Source organism: Musca domestica, unplaced genomic scaffold (assembly GCF_030504385.1).
Source record: "Musca domestica strain aabys unplaced genomic scaffold, Musca_domestica.polishedcontigs.V.1.1 1, whole genome shotgun sequence".
In the NCBI taxonomy this organism is placed as follows: Eukaryota; Metazoa; Arthropoda; class Insecta; order Diptera; family Muscidae; genus Musca; species Musca domestica.
The window spans coordinates 27,592,491-27,606,892 of record NW_026712114.1 but is presented as its reverse complement, the minus strand read 5'-3'; the positions used below and the strand labels follow the sequence as shown (position 1 = coordinate 27,606,892).

General features: G+C 36.3%; 1 protein-coding gene across 2 annotated transcripts in view; it reads right to left on the bottom strand.

Moving 5' to 3' along the window:
• Positions 1 to 12,791, bottom strand: part of LOC101890919 (eclosion hormone) — a 74,725-nt gene extending 61,934 nt beyond the window's left edge. For both annotated transcript variants that reach the window (XM_005175869.4, XM_059121279.1), the window contains exon 1: positions 12,586 to 12,791. The gene's annotated coding sequence lies outside the window, so the exon portion shown is untranslated. The remainder of the gene's footprint in view (positions 1 to 12,585) is intronic.
• Positions 12,792 to 14,402: the final 1,611 nt, after the last annotated feature.

Here is a 14,402-nt window from a genome sequence, read left to right as displayed (position 1 = left end):
AAGTTCGAAGATGGGCTATATCGATCCACGATATCGTATAGCCCCCATATAACGGCACCAACCGATATTCAGTATTTTGATAATTTTAGCCACATTTTTCAATGTAATTATCTGAAAATCCACACAAAGTGTTCCTTGTGAGTACATTATCCCCTGGAAGAGAATTATCTACATAGGTCCACGATATCGTACAGCCCCCATATAACGGCACCTCCCGATATTCTGTATTTTGATAATTTTAGCCACATTTTTAACGGAAATGTCTGAAATCCACCAAAGGAGTTCCTTGTGAGTACTTTATCCCCTAGAAGAGAATTGTCTATATAGGTCCACAATATCATATAGCCCCCACACAATGGTATCCCCTTCCACATTCGGTATTTTAATGATTTTAGCCACATTTTTCAATGGAATTTTCTTAAAATCCACACAAGGAGTTCCTTCTGAATACTTTAGCCTCTGGAAGAAAATTGTCTATATGGGTCTACGTTTTAGTAGACCCATATAACGCTATCCCAGATATTCGGTATTTTGCTTGATTTTTGCCACATTATTCCCCGGAATTGTTGCAAATTTCGTATATAAAGTTCGGAACAGTTACTACAGCCTATGACACAAATTATTTATGCAGGAACACGTCTTCGTATAGCCCCCATATAACGGTTTTCGTTTGAGCGGTACTTTCCGACGGATTTTTTTGGATTTTTTCAAGTTTCTACCAAATGGTGGAGGGTATAAAAACTTCGACACGGAACTTAGATGCGTTTTTATTTGTTTTTTTATACACCAGTCATGGCTACAGTGGGTGTTCATCATGTGATACGGCCAATAAGGCCAAATCCTTGACGAGACATTTGGTCGATATTGCTGTGTTCGTCCGTCTCTCTCTATTTCTCTCCCTCTCTTTCTGGCTGGTCCAAACTTGGTACTTTGTAATATTATTTTCATGCATAAATCGACTTCGGAGATGGGCAACATCGGTCAACTCCTTCTGGAACTTCTTCATGACTATTGTAATGTGTAAAATAAGAAGAAGTGTGTGAAGCCATGTCAACGATCTTCTCTAAACTTTGTATGTCCAAATATTTTTACCAACCGTAGATAAAGTGTGGATATAAGATAAATCGGGCCACTCCACGAATAATTATAACTTTCATAAAATACGAAAGTAATTCAGAGGTATTTTGAAAATGAGTGACCGGACAACACTTTTTGGAATTTTTCCCACAAAAGGTCACTGTTTGAAAAAATTCTCGCATTAAATGCTAAAATACACCCCAGCTCTCTTTAAAGTTCGAACATTTCCATAGCTGTACTAATATTAGATTAGAAGTTACTTTTTTGTATATTTGAGTTATCGCTGGGAATAAAAAATATTCGCGGTTGGTACATTTCGACACAAAATGTATGGTGCATTTTACCCTCTAACCATTATACGATGTCCATCACAAGTGGTAGGCTTCCGTCCTGTTTAGAGCTCTTTTTCCAAGCAAAATTCTGCCTTGATTAGTCCATAACTGTGGCCAGTAGAGCAACTGAAATATCGGAAACATTTTCTATTTTTGGGTACATTTCCACCCCTAAATATTTTGCGATCATTTCTAGAGATCTACCGCCTCTAACCCACATTCATTCTCGCCGAGATGGGAAGATTAATACACCCTCCAGAATATTTTCGCGATAATATTCGGCATTTATTCTAATGCCACGATCGATTATACGAGTGGAGAGCGACCATCGGCTGGTATGGCGGCCCACACCATCACCATGGCCGGCGCTTGAGTTCTGTTGGCCAACCGGAGGTGCACATTTTCAACTGACCTCTTTGGCATGTAAACACGATCATTTTGTTTGGTTACAATTTGCTGGACAAATAATGTTTTCTCATCGGAGAAAATCAAATTCGGCAGTTCACCACTTTCGGCCAAGCGAAGCAACGCTTTAGCTCTTTTGCGTCTATTTTCTTTCTGTTGCGGTGTAAGTTCTTGCACTTTTTGGCCGAAAGTGGTGAACTGCCGAATTTGGTTTTCTCCGATGAGAAAACATTCTTTGTCCAGCAGTTTGTAAACAAACAAAATTCCCAAAGAGGTTAGCTGAAAATGTGCACCATCGTTTGGCCACCAGAACTCAAGCGCCAGCCATGGTGATGGTGTGGGCCGCCATAACAGCCGATGATCGCTGGGGTTGTATTAAAACCGTGTGAAAACATTTTGTCCGCAGACCTTGGACCTTCCAACAAAACTCAACACCATCCTACTCAGCACGCGCCACCCGAGAATGTTCACAAAATGAGGTTCCTCGCTTCATTTCCAGCGCTGTTCTATTGAGTCTGGAGTGGCTGATGTGGCTTATAAATGACCTTATATGTAACACTACACTGTATCAATAGGGCAATTATGTTTGCCATATTTCCAAGAATGTTTACTTTCAAATTCGAAGAAGAAAAAAGCTTTCTTCACAATAAAACGAAATTAATTACTGGGCCTACATGCCAAACTTACAAATTCATTGAAAAACCCATTGGCCAAGGACGTTTTGTGATATTGATCAGCAGAATTAGACTTTCACACATGTTTCATTATTTTTTCAGTTTTCACATCGGAATACAGCAGAGCCGACAGAAGAAGTTAACATCCGTTTTGTTTCATCCGAATGCTTCATTGCTGTATAGTTGTTGGCAGTTGCTGTCTTGCTTTTGGCCATTTCCGAATGTCCGATGAAACGCTTTAATACACTTTTAGACATCACTTAAATCTACAGCACACTCACTCACACACACACACGCACATGACAGTGGCTGAAGCAGTGGCAATAGTCAGTTGTTAGTTTTTTTCCACTTCATTCCATTTTCGTAGAATATTTTACCGTGCACTGAAGCAAAAACACTTGTTTCTCCGTTTTGTTGCGTTTTTCTTTCTCTCTTTTTGTGGGCATTGCCAACTTCCTTATGTTACGTTTTATGAGCAATTTTATGTGGAAGCTCACACGGGCGAGCGAATGTTTGTGTGTGTGCGCGTGTGAGCATATGTTTTGTTGCTGCTGCTGTTGTTGTTTTCACAGTAACATTAGTAGTAAAACAAATGTATGCATTCATATGTATGCGAAATGATGTTATGCTGCTTCATACATTTATTCATTGAATTTGTGTGAGTGTGTCTGTGTGTGAGTTTTGACCATTCGCTTACCGATACATTCTTAGAAGCTTTACCAGGGATTTTTATGGTTATTTACTTTTTTGCCTTGCCTTATGTTTCGTATCCTTGTCCTTGTTCACTTCGTCGTTTCGCTTTAGGTGCTCTCACTTGCCATGCTATTGAATATCAGAAGTAAGCTAATGAAAATTGCAAATCCTTCTAAAAGTTAATGAAATGTAAACGTATGGGTGTCTCAAAGTGGAAACTAAAACATATTGCGCGAATAACGAAGCGGAGCGAAGAGAGCAGCTCTCCATCACTGGTTGTTTTGGTACTTGGTTGCGTATGAACACATAGTCTTAATGTATTTTGTTATGTATACGCTACATTTTTTTGGATGAAATAAAAAGAACCAAACGAATCACATTGAGAGAATAAGACAAATTTTTAAACCCTGTTTTAGTACCTTGTTAAAATATAAACAAAATTTTAAAAAAAGCTATAAATATTTCGGAATTGAACTTAAAAGTTTTCTCAGTATTTTAAATTTCACGAATTTTCAAATTAAGCAATTTCTTCGTACTAATATAATCTATAAATATCATTTTATAAGCAGGCTTTTCATATAATATGATACGTACGCTAATTAAATCAAGCTTCCGCAAATATGAACTTCTTGGCTTTGTGAAAATTTCTGTTAAAAAAGTCGGTTCTTTGGGTTCTAAGAAAAACTTTTTCGCTGCCTAGATTTTTTGCCTCTGAGAAAGTACTGTAAAATTCACGATTCCCGTTCTCAACAAAAATCACGAATACGTTTCCATAGAAAACAAACTCAAAAACCAGCCGGTGCTGTTGACTGGAAAAATATTCTTCCAAAATTTATGAAGACGGTATATAGATAGGTGAGATAAAAAACTGCAACAAAGTCAAACGCCATAATTTTTTAGTGCCAACCTTGCTTTCCAAAATTCTCTAGTCACAATAGTGCAACGGATTGGTATCCGGAGATTTTGGTGGCTATTGTGCGCGGGAAATGAAGCGAGGAACCTCATTTTGTAACCATTCTTGGGTGGCGCGTGCTGAGTGCGTTGGAATGTCCAAAGTCTACGGCAAAAATGTTTGCGTTCCCAAGGCTTTAATACACCCCTCAGAATATTTTCGCGATAATATTCAGGATTTATCCTCATGCCACGGTCAATTAATACAAGCGGAGAGCGGTCGATTTAGACGGCTGTTATGGCGGCCCACACCATCACCATGGCCGGCGCTTGAGTTCTGGTGGCCAACCGATGGTGCACATTTTCAGCTTTTCTTTGGCAAGTAAACTCGGTCATTCTCTTTGTTTACAAACTGCTGAACAACGAATGTTTTCTCATCGGAGAAAACCAAATTCGGCAGTTCACCACTTTCGGCCAAGCGAAACAACTCTTTAGCTCTTTTGAGCCTATTTACTTTCTGTTGCGGTGTAAGTTCTTCGAATTTCAATGGCTTTACCCTGAGTTCATTTTTCAGTATTTGCTGAATAGTATATTGTGATATGTTAAGCTTACGAGCTATTTTTCGTCCTCTGCGACGTGGGTTTCGATCAATACGCTTCTTTACTTTTCGAACCATTTCTGCTGATGTTGCTGTCTTTTTTTCCGTTCACTTTCTTGACGTGGGGCTACGCTACCATTATCACTGTAACATGCGATGATACCAGACACAAAAAGTTTATTCACATTTAAATGTTGGAGTGTTTAACTATAGCCACTTGTGGTTTTCCAGCCAAACATAAAGAAATCACACTATCACGCTTGAATTCCATCACGAGTAATTTTTTTTCTGAAAAATTCTTACCAAAATGATTTTGTACGCTTGTAAACAATATAAGGAGCTCTCACTAGAATAATTTTCACAACCGTCGGACGAGTGGCTTAGAAATTACAACATTTTTTCATCTCACCCTGTAATCCACAAAGTTGCTTCCGTGGTGACGTTGCTTCTGTGAACTCTTAAAAATATTTTAAAGTCCATAAAGTCGGCCTTGCTGGCTCTAAAATTTCATGGCGGTGAGAAAGAAAGAAATCTTCAGAAACTGTACGGTAACACATCTTTTATTATCCACAAATATGTTTTTACCAGCCCTGCTTTAAATGCTCTATCATCAACATATTCAAAAAATGTTATTAAGAATTCTCAAAAGTGTCTCAGTGGGTTCTAAGAAGAATACTTTAAAAAGTATTCCCAGTTGGCTTCACTAAAACCCCATTTAAAAGGAAAGGGATTTGATAATTTTTGTAGAAAGTTCAGAAAAAAATCGCGGTCCTTTGTTTTTTTTTTTGTTTTTTTTTTTTTTGCAATTGTTTGAAAAAATTCACAAATATGGCCCTGCGGAATTTATATATATATATACAATTCAAAAATCTGGCCTGAAGCCTTTGAAACAACTATTAAAATAAGGGCAAGAATATGGTTCTCAGGTGCTTCGAATAAATTTTGTGAAAAGTACCGGTAAAAGTGTGACTCAATAAATTCTAAAATAATTATTAAAATTTCGAGAAATGTTGGGGTTCGAAGTAAGATACTTCAAAGATTTTTCTCATTTTCCCAAAAATTCTTTAAAATTTGCAAAAAATCCCTTGAAAAAAATCCTATAAAAATCAATCGAGTTATTAATTTTTTTGAAAATAGACGAATATTGTTGTGCGGACTTCCCGCTAAACTCTTTAGAAAATATTAGAATCAAATTTTTTGTAATTTGAAAAATTCTTTAAAAAAGCCTTTAAATGGGATATCTGCTCTGAAAATCTAAGGAAAATTTGTCCTTGAACAGAACTTTTTTTTTGGATAAGGAATCTCTGAATCTTTATAAAATTCAGAAATATGGCCTGTAGTTTTTTTAATAATAACTTATAGAAAACATGAATATGGTTCTGCGATTTTTGTAGAAAACCTACAAAAAAATCCTCAAAAAATCGTTTGAACAAATTTGTCAGAAAATAAGCGATTATGGCTCTGTTGGCTTCTAGAAACATCGTAAAGAAAACATTCATGGGGGCACCTACAAAAGGTTTTAGGAAACTGTCCACAATTATGAGATCTTGTTCTATTAAAAAAAGAATGTTGTCAATTCTGAAAAAAAAAAATAGAAAATAAGTGAAACTCTGATTAAGCTTGAAAAATCTCAAAAAAAAAAAAAAAAAGAGACGGAAATTCACAAAACTCGAACCTTTGGCAAAATTCACGAATGTATATCCTAGGGTATTAAGTAGAAAAAAGAACCTTTGGGTCATGAATCATAAGCCATTAAAAAATTCTATGCAAAAATGCAGGGATATAGATTTGAAGGAAATCTACGAACATGTATAATTGTGTCCGTTTAGATAACTCAGAGGAAAGTCCAGGTATATCAATATAGACTGAAGTCTTTTGAGACCTTAATAAAAAAATTATATGAAAATTCAACGAATATTGAACCTTCGGTTTTTTTTTCAAAAAATGTTCATAAAATCCTTAAGAAATTTCTTAGAGTCCAGAATATTTTTTTATCTATACAATAGTCCTATGTGATCTACATCCAATAGTCCTGTTTGACCTTGAATACAATTCTGTAAACAGCCCACAAACTAAGATCTGCGAACTTTAGCCCTGGAAAAAATAGTTTTAGAAAATCACATAATATGGCTTTAAAAAATCTTAAGGAAATCTATAAATTTTGCTTTATTTCTATAGAAAATTTCACTAACATCCTTCTGTGGGGCCTTGAAAAATTTTAGAAAATTCTTGAAAAGTGTCTTTAAAAGATATATAAAATACGGAGTGTTGTACAGTTGGCTCTGAGTTGTAATACACGTGTATTCGAAAGTGCACTTATAAAATATTTTAAAAAAGAAAAATAAAATCTCAAAAATGTTATTTTGAAACACTATCTGAAAAAAAACATACAAATCTCTTAATATGACTCTCTAAAAATAGGGAAAGTGGGTTCAGATATATGCTCTTATAAAATCAACGTTTTCAGATTTTTTCTTCAGAAAAAATTAATTTCAATTTCATGGAAAAAATTGAATTGACAAAAATTGTGTTTTGATTTCAAGGATATTTCCCTGTGAAAAAAAGTAAAAAAGCATCTAAGTTCGGCCAGGTCGAACTTTTATAGCCACCACCATTCGAAAGGAACTTGAAAATTTGAAAAAAAAAATCCGTCAAAAAAGGCCGCTCAAATAAAAAACTTTATATAGGGGATATACAACGATGGTAACACCGAATACCTCGGGGTAGCGTTACATCGGCGCTATACTAAATCGTAGACCTGTACAGGGTGAGATGAAAAAACTACAACCAAATTCAGACTGCTTTCATTTCTAAGCCAATCGTCCGGTAGTTGTTAAAATTATTCCAGTGACAGCTCATTATATTGTTTACAAGCGTACAAAAGCATTTTGGTGAGAATTTTCCAGAAAAAAAGTTATTCGTAATGGAATTCAAATGTGATAGTGTCATTCCTTTATATTTGGCTGGAAAACCACGCGAGGCTATCGTTAGATCACTCCTACATTTAAATGTGGATAAATCTTTTGTGTCTGATGCCATCGCTCGTTACCGTGATACTGTTAGCGTAGCCCGACGCCAAGGAAGTGAACGGAAGAAAACAGTAACATCAGCAGAAATGGTTCGAAAAGTAAATAAGCGACTTGATCGAAACCCGCGTCGCAGTGGCCGACAAATGGCTCGTGAGCTAAACATATCGCAATATTCCATTCGGCAATTCCGAAAAGTGCAAGAAAATAGGCTCAAATGAGCTAAAGAGTCGCTTGACCGAAAGTGGTGAAATGCCGAATTAGGTTTTCTCCGATGAGAAAACATTTGTTGTCCAGCAGTTTGTAAACAAACAAAATGATCGTGTTTACTTGCCTAAGAAGTCAGCTGATGGTGTCGCCCATGGTGATGGTGTGGGCCGCCATAACAGCCGATGGTCGCTCTCCGCTCGTGTTAATCGACCATGGCATCAGAAATTAATGCCATGGCACGCAAACATTTTTGCCGCAGACCTTGGACATTCCAATAGGACTCAGCACCATCGCAAACAGCGCGCACCACCCATGAATGGTTACAAAATGAGCTTCCTCCAGCGTACAATGGCCACCAAAATCTCCGGACGCCAATCCGTTAGGCTATTTTGTCTGGAGTATTTTGGAAAGCAAGGTTGGTACTAAAAATACCAAAGTGTCGATCACCTCAAGCAAGCGCTTCGCCGGGAGTGGGGCAAAATACCGGAGAGCAACATTCGGCCATAATTTGCCAACGGTGACCAATTCCGACAGTTTTTGGTTTTCTTCAATAAAATTTAAAAAAAATAAATAAAAACTATGGCGTTTGACTTTGTTGTTTCTTTTTCTCACCATGTATGGTAGAGGGCATAAAAATGATTAAAACCCATAAATATCCGAAGACACTTTTAAAATAGTATGTTAACACTTATAAGTATCATGTAGAAAAAGAAAAAAATCAAAAATCTAATTATGTCTACAAACAAACATTTTGTAACTGGTTACAGAATATTTCAAGCGTCACGAATGGGAATAGTAAAAAATCTCTGATCTCGTTAATCAGCTCTGATCCTATAATTTCTTTTTAAATCAAATTATTCCTTTCAAATCCTTTTGTTTGAACTACAAGAAATACAAAAAAATGTTATATTTCCGACAACGAATGACTCATCCAAATTCCAAATAATTAATGTGTGGATATTTAAATGAAGAGGAAAATGAGATTTACACCGCTCTTATATCGACTACAAAAAGTCACATTTTCTACCACACAGAAAAACGTTAATCAACAACTTGACAAAAGCAAAAAAACGAACAAATAAGTTATTTTAAATTAAAAAATGTTACACAAAAAATGCCACTTCAATTTAAAACATTTAAATTGTAGTAAACCGAAACAAACATACGAAAGAAGGAAAAAATCAATAAATAAATAGTATTGTGTGGACATTTTGCCGCATTTGATTGTTAACTCATCCGCTTACATGGTCGGTCGGTCGGTCGGTCGGTCGGTCTGGGCGAGGGGAAATATAACCGTTGTATTAAATAATTACTGCACGAGTTGTGAAAAAATGAAACCGCTCATTCTTTTGCTGTTGCAGCTATTGCTTCTGTTGCTGTTATCCGACCACTATGGTCATGTGTATATGATATGGTCGACAACAATTGTCGTGTAGATATACATATACCGTTCCCAATACATATGTATATATTGGGTTCGTACGCATCAATCAATTTCATCAATTTAACAGACACACTGACAGATATGTTCGTTTTGCAGCGTTTCATTGTACTCAATTAACGATGTTGCTACTTTCTGTGGATGTGACTGTGTCGAAGTGAATTCGGGAAAATGGATTGGAATTTTTTATACATATGGATATATTGATTTCAGTAGTAAATATATATTAATTTTTTGGGATTAATATTCTGGGAAATTTATCTAGATATATAATATATTAAACAAGTAAAAACTGTAAGTTGAATACCCTCCACCATTTGGAGCGACTTTGATTATTTTCAAAAAAATAAAATCCGTCAAAAATCTATTAAAATTTTGTTGTTGCAAAATGGTCAGGCTTTATCCCTTTATTGTTGTTTTTATAAAAACAACGTTTATTTATTAGTGGAGAACGATGGTTATGTTTACCAGGGGTAAGGTAGGTTTCGGAAAGAGCCACCAATCCTCATCAGGATTGGTTGAACGAAAGCATAACAAGTGGAGAAAGATGTAAATGTTTATAAGTGCGGTTGTAAGATTTAGAAGACTTTCCAAAAGAATTTTAGTTTTATTTAATTCTTTCGTTCCTCTTCTATTGAGCTTACGATCTCGTCACTTGGGTAAAAAATGCTTTTTGTCATAGAAATTATTTTTAAAATAACTTCTGGGGAGAATATCCCAGACAAAAACAAGGGAACTGATGAGGGTTGGTGGCTCTTTCCGAAGCCTAGGTATTCCCTGCCTTACCCCCTGGTAAACATTACCATCGTTCTCCACTAATAAATAAACGTTGTTTTTATAAAAACAACAATAAAGGGATAAAGCCTGACCATTTTGCAACAACAAAATACAACGGTATCCCGAACAAACAAGCCAACACTGTTCAATCTATTAAAATCTTAAAAATATCGAATGTGGCCCCTACATTAGGATCTATAGGACAACGTGGACCTGCATAGGCAAATTTTGTCATAAGCCATTACAATATTCAAATGCGAAACTTGCAAAATAAATTCGGTGAATAATGTAGCTAAAATCATCCAAAATACCGAATATCGGGGGGCCCGTTATATGGGGACTATACCAAAACGTGGACCTGCAAAGACAATTTTCTGTCATAGGCTGTCCATTACGAACTTGAAATACCAAATTTGAAACAATTCTGATGAATAATGCCGCTAAAATCATCAAAATACTGAATTTCGGGAGGTACCGTTTTATAGGGGCTATACGAAGACATGGACCTGCACAGACAATTTTCTGTAATAGGCTGTAGTATCCATTATGATCTTCAAATACCAAACTTTGCTAAAAACATTAAAATACCGAATATCGGGGGGTACCGTTATATAGGGGCTATACGAAGATGTGGACCTGCACAGACAATTTTCTGACTTTGGCTGTACTATTTATAACGAACTTCAAATGGCAAACTTGAAACAATTCCGGTGAATAATGTCGCCAAAATCATCAAAATACCGAATATCGGGAGGTGCCGTCATATAGGCTATACGAAGACGTATAGCGAACTATTTTCTGTCATAAGCTGTAGTATCCATTATTACTTCAAGTACCAAATTTGAAACAATTCCGGTGAATAATGTCGCTAAAATTATCAAAATACCGAATATCGGGAGGTACCGTTAAATGGAGGCTATATGAAGACGTGATCCTGCACAGACAATTTTCTGTCTTAGGCTGTAGTATCCATTACGAACTTCAAATACCAAATTTGAAACAATTCCGGTGAATAATGTGGCTTAAATCACCAAAGTACCGAATGCAGGGGGTACCATTACATGGGGGCTATACCAAAACGTGGGCATACATGGCCCATTTTCAATACCAAAAGTTCGGCAGACATAATATACATTTGAGTAAAATTGTATCAATCTACTGTATTTCGTTCGGAAGCTAGAGTGATTTCCACAGACGGATAGGCGGACGGACGGACATCGCTAAATCGACATAGAATTTTATGCTGATCAAGAATATATATACTTTGTGGGGTCTAAAATGTATATTTCGAGGTGTTACAAGCGGAATGACAAACTTAAAATAACCTTAATACAATGGTGGAGGATGAGGTCTAAAATATATATTTCGAGGTGTTACAAACGGAATGACAAACTTAATATTACCTTCATACAGTGGTGGAGGGTGAGGTCTAAAATATATATTTCGAGTTCTTACAAACGGATAGTATAACCTTCATACAATGGTGGAGGGTATAAAAGGAGTAATATGATTGTTAGCTCAATCCCTTGAAAATATCGCTCAATTCTAGTGGAGTAATCCTCCGTATCTTTTAACTCTAACAGCACACAAGTCGGACACAACTGAACCAGCATAAGCTGGCCTCAGTACAGGGTGTCCGAAATTGCAACCCTTAAAAATTATGCCTGCATTTAGCAATTTCTTTCTTTATTTTTGTTTCTGCATGAGTTAGGCCATTCTTCTTTTCATTGGATCATACCTTATAACGCCTTGTTTTCATGCGCTCCCCACACACATATTCATGAATAGCACCAACATATGAACAGAAATACTTATAAAATGACAGCATATCAAAAAAAAAGAAAAACAAAAAGGCGATGAATGGTAGTCACAACAGGATGACCAAAAGAAAAGTCAAAATGCAAATGAATCAGCAGACCAAACGGCGGACCGACAGTCCATTCAAGGCAACAACTTTCACTGGCATTGCAAAGGTATGCCGGCGAAGTAACTGCAATGAGACTACGGCTCAATGGTGTGAATAGCCGCGAAAAACTATGTCGGCTGAACGAACGAACGAACGTTTGTTTGGAAACCAATGATGAGTTAAAAATGCTTGAAATGCAAATTGTCAATAATGAATAGCAATGAGCGATGAGTGAGCGAATGAATGAACGAATGAATCGCTTTCATCATCATGACAGCTATAAAATGCATTTCATCGCGGTACATGCATATGTATATGGGCAATTACGCAGCATTTCACCTGGGAATTGTGATGAGCAGTGCAAATAGATTTTTGAGAACCACAAATGATGAACTCCATTTAAATTGCTTTGAAGACCTAAATATCAAAGAGATTGATTGCAAATGTTGTAGCATTCAATAATATTCGCAATTTATTTCCAATGCCCTGGATTATTAACGACAGCATGACCCATATGTTTTGTTATGCAAATCATGATATTCAGATTTGACTTACCCCAATGCAATATAACTTAATTCTCCTCCATTGAAATGCCAGCACATAGGCGAAAAAAAATGATCCATTAAAAGACGCACTTTATTCCACTTATTTTATGAGGTCAATTGGTTTCAAATAATTTGCAAATTAAATATATACTACAATCAATATTATGAATTTGAATGCCGGAAAATTATTTATCTTTTTTTCGATGATTATGACAATTTTCGATTATATTCTATTGGATTGCCAAAGTTAAATTTTACATTTTTGAGGTTTTACTGAAGGTTTCTTTGTTATTTGAAAATTTGTTCAATATCTATTTGGTAGAATGGTACAAGTAGAATGGTATGGTAGAATTAACAAGTAAAAAGGCTGTAAGTTCGGCCGGACCGAATTTTGAATGCCCCCCACCATTTTGAACGAATTTGGCATATTTCAAAATATTTATTTCAAATATTTAAAATCCGTTAAAAATTCTGTTAAAATCTTAAAAATATCGAATGTAGCTGTTGTATTAGGGTCTACTCGACGACATTGATCTGCATAGGTAAAATTTGTCATAAACCAATGCGAAACTTAAAAAAGATTTATGAATCAAGTAGCTAAAATCATCAAAATATTGAATATCGGGAGGTACCGTTATATGGGGGCTATACGAAGAACTGGACCTGCACAGACAATTTTCTGTCTTAGGCTGTAGCATCCATTACGAACATCAATTACAAAATTTGAAACAATTCCGCCGAATAATGTCGCCAAAATCATCAAAATACCGAACATGGGGAGGTACTGTTATATGGCGGCTAAACGAAGGCGTGGATCTGCACATACAATTTTCCGCATGGCCTGTATCTATGACGAACTTCAAATATTAAATTTGAAACATTTCCGGTGAATAATGTCGCTTAAATCATCAAAATACCGAATATCTGGAGGTACCATTATATGAGGGCTATACCAAAAGGTGGGCCTACAAGACCCATTTTTAATACCAAAAGTCCTGCAGCCATAATACACATTTGAGTACAATTGTATCAACCTACTTCATTTCGTTTCGTTAGTTTGATGGTTTCAGAGACTTTGTTCGCCAGACTTGTTACAAATTTGGTATTTAAAATTCATAATGGATACTACAGCCTAAGACAGAAAATTGTCCGTGCAGGTCCAAGTCATCGTTTATACCCTAATATAAAGGCTACATTCGGTATTTTTAAGACGCCAAGAAAGTGGACGGAAGAAAACAGCAACATCAGCTGAAACGGTTCGACAAGTAAAAAAGCGACTTGATCGAAACCCACCTCGCAGTGGCCGAAAAATAGCTCGTGAGCTGAACATATCGCAATATTCCATTCGGTAAAAATTGAAGAATGAGCTCGAGTTAAGGCCACTGAAATTCTAAAAAGTGTAGGAATTTTTACCACAACAGAAAAAACTAGACTCAAAAGAGCTAAAGTTTTGCTTCGCTTGGCCGAAAGTGGTGAACTGCCGAATTTGGGTTTCTCCGATGAGAAAACATTCGTTGTCCAGCAGTTTGTAAACAAACAAAATGATCGTGCTTACTTGCCAAAGATGTCAGCTGAAAATGTGCACCTTCGGTTGGCCACCAGAATTCAAGCGCGGCCATGGTGATGGTGATGGTGTGGGCCGCCATAACAGCCAAAATACCGCAGTGCAACATGCGGGCAGCGTGTGACGGTTTCAGTGGCCGTTTGAAGGCCATAATTCGTGCAAAAGGTGACCACTTACAACAAATCTAAACTTATTCTAAATTGATCCATTGATGCTATTTCCGACATTTTCAGCTTTCATTTAATAAAATTTAAAAAAAAAAA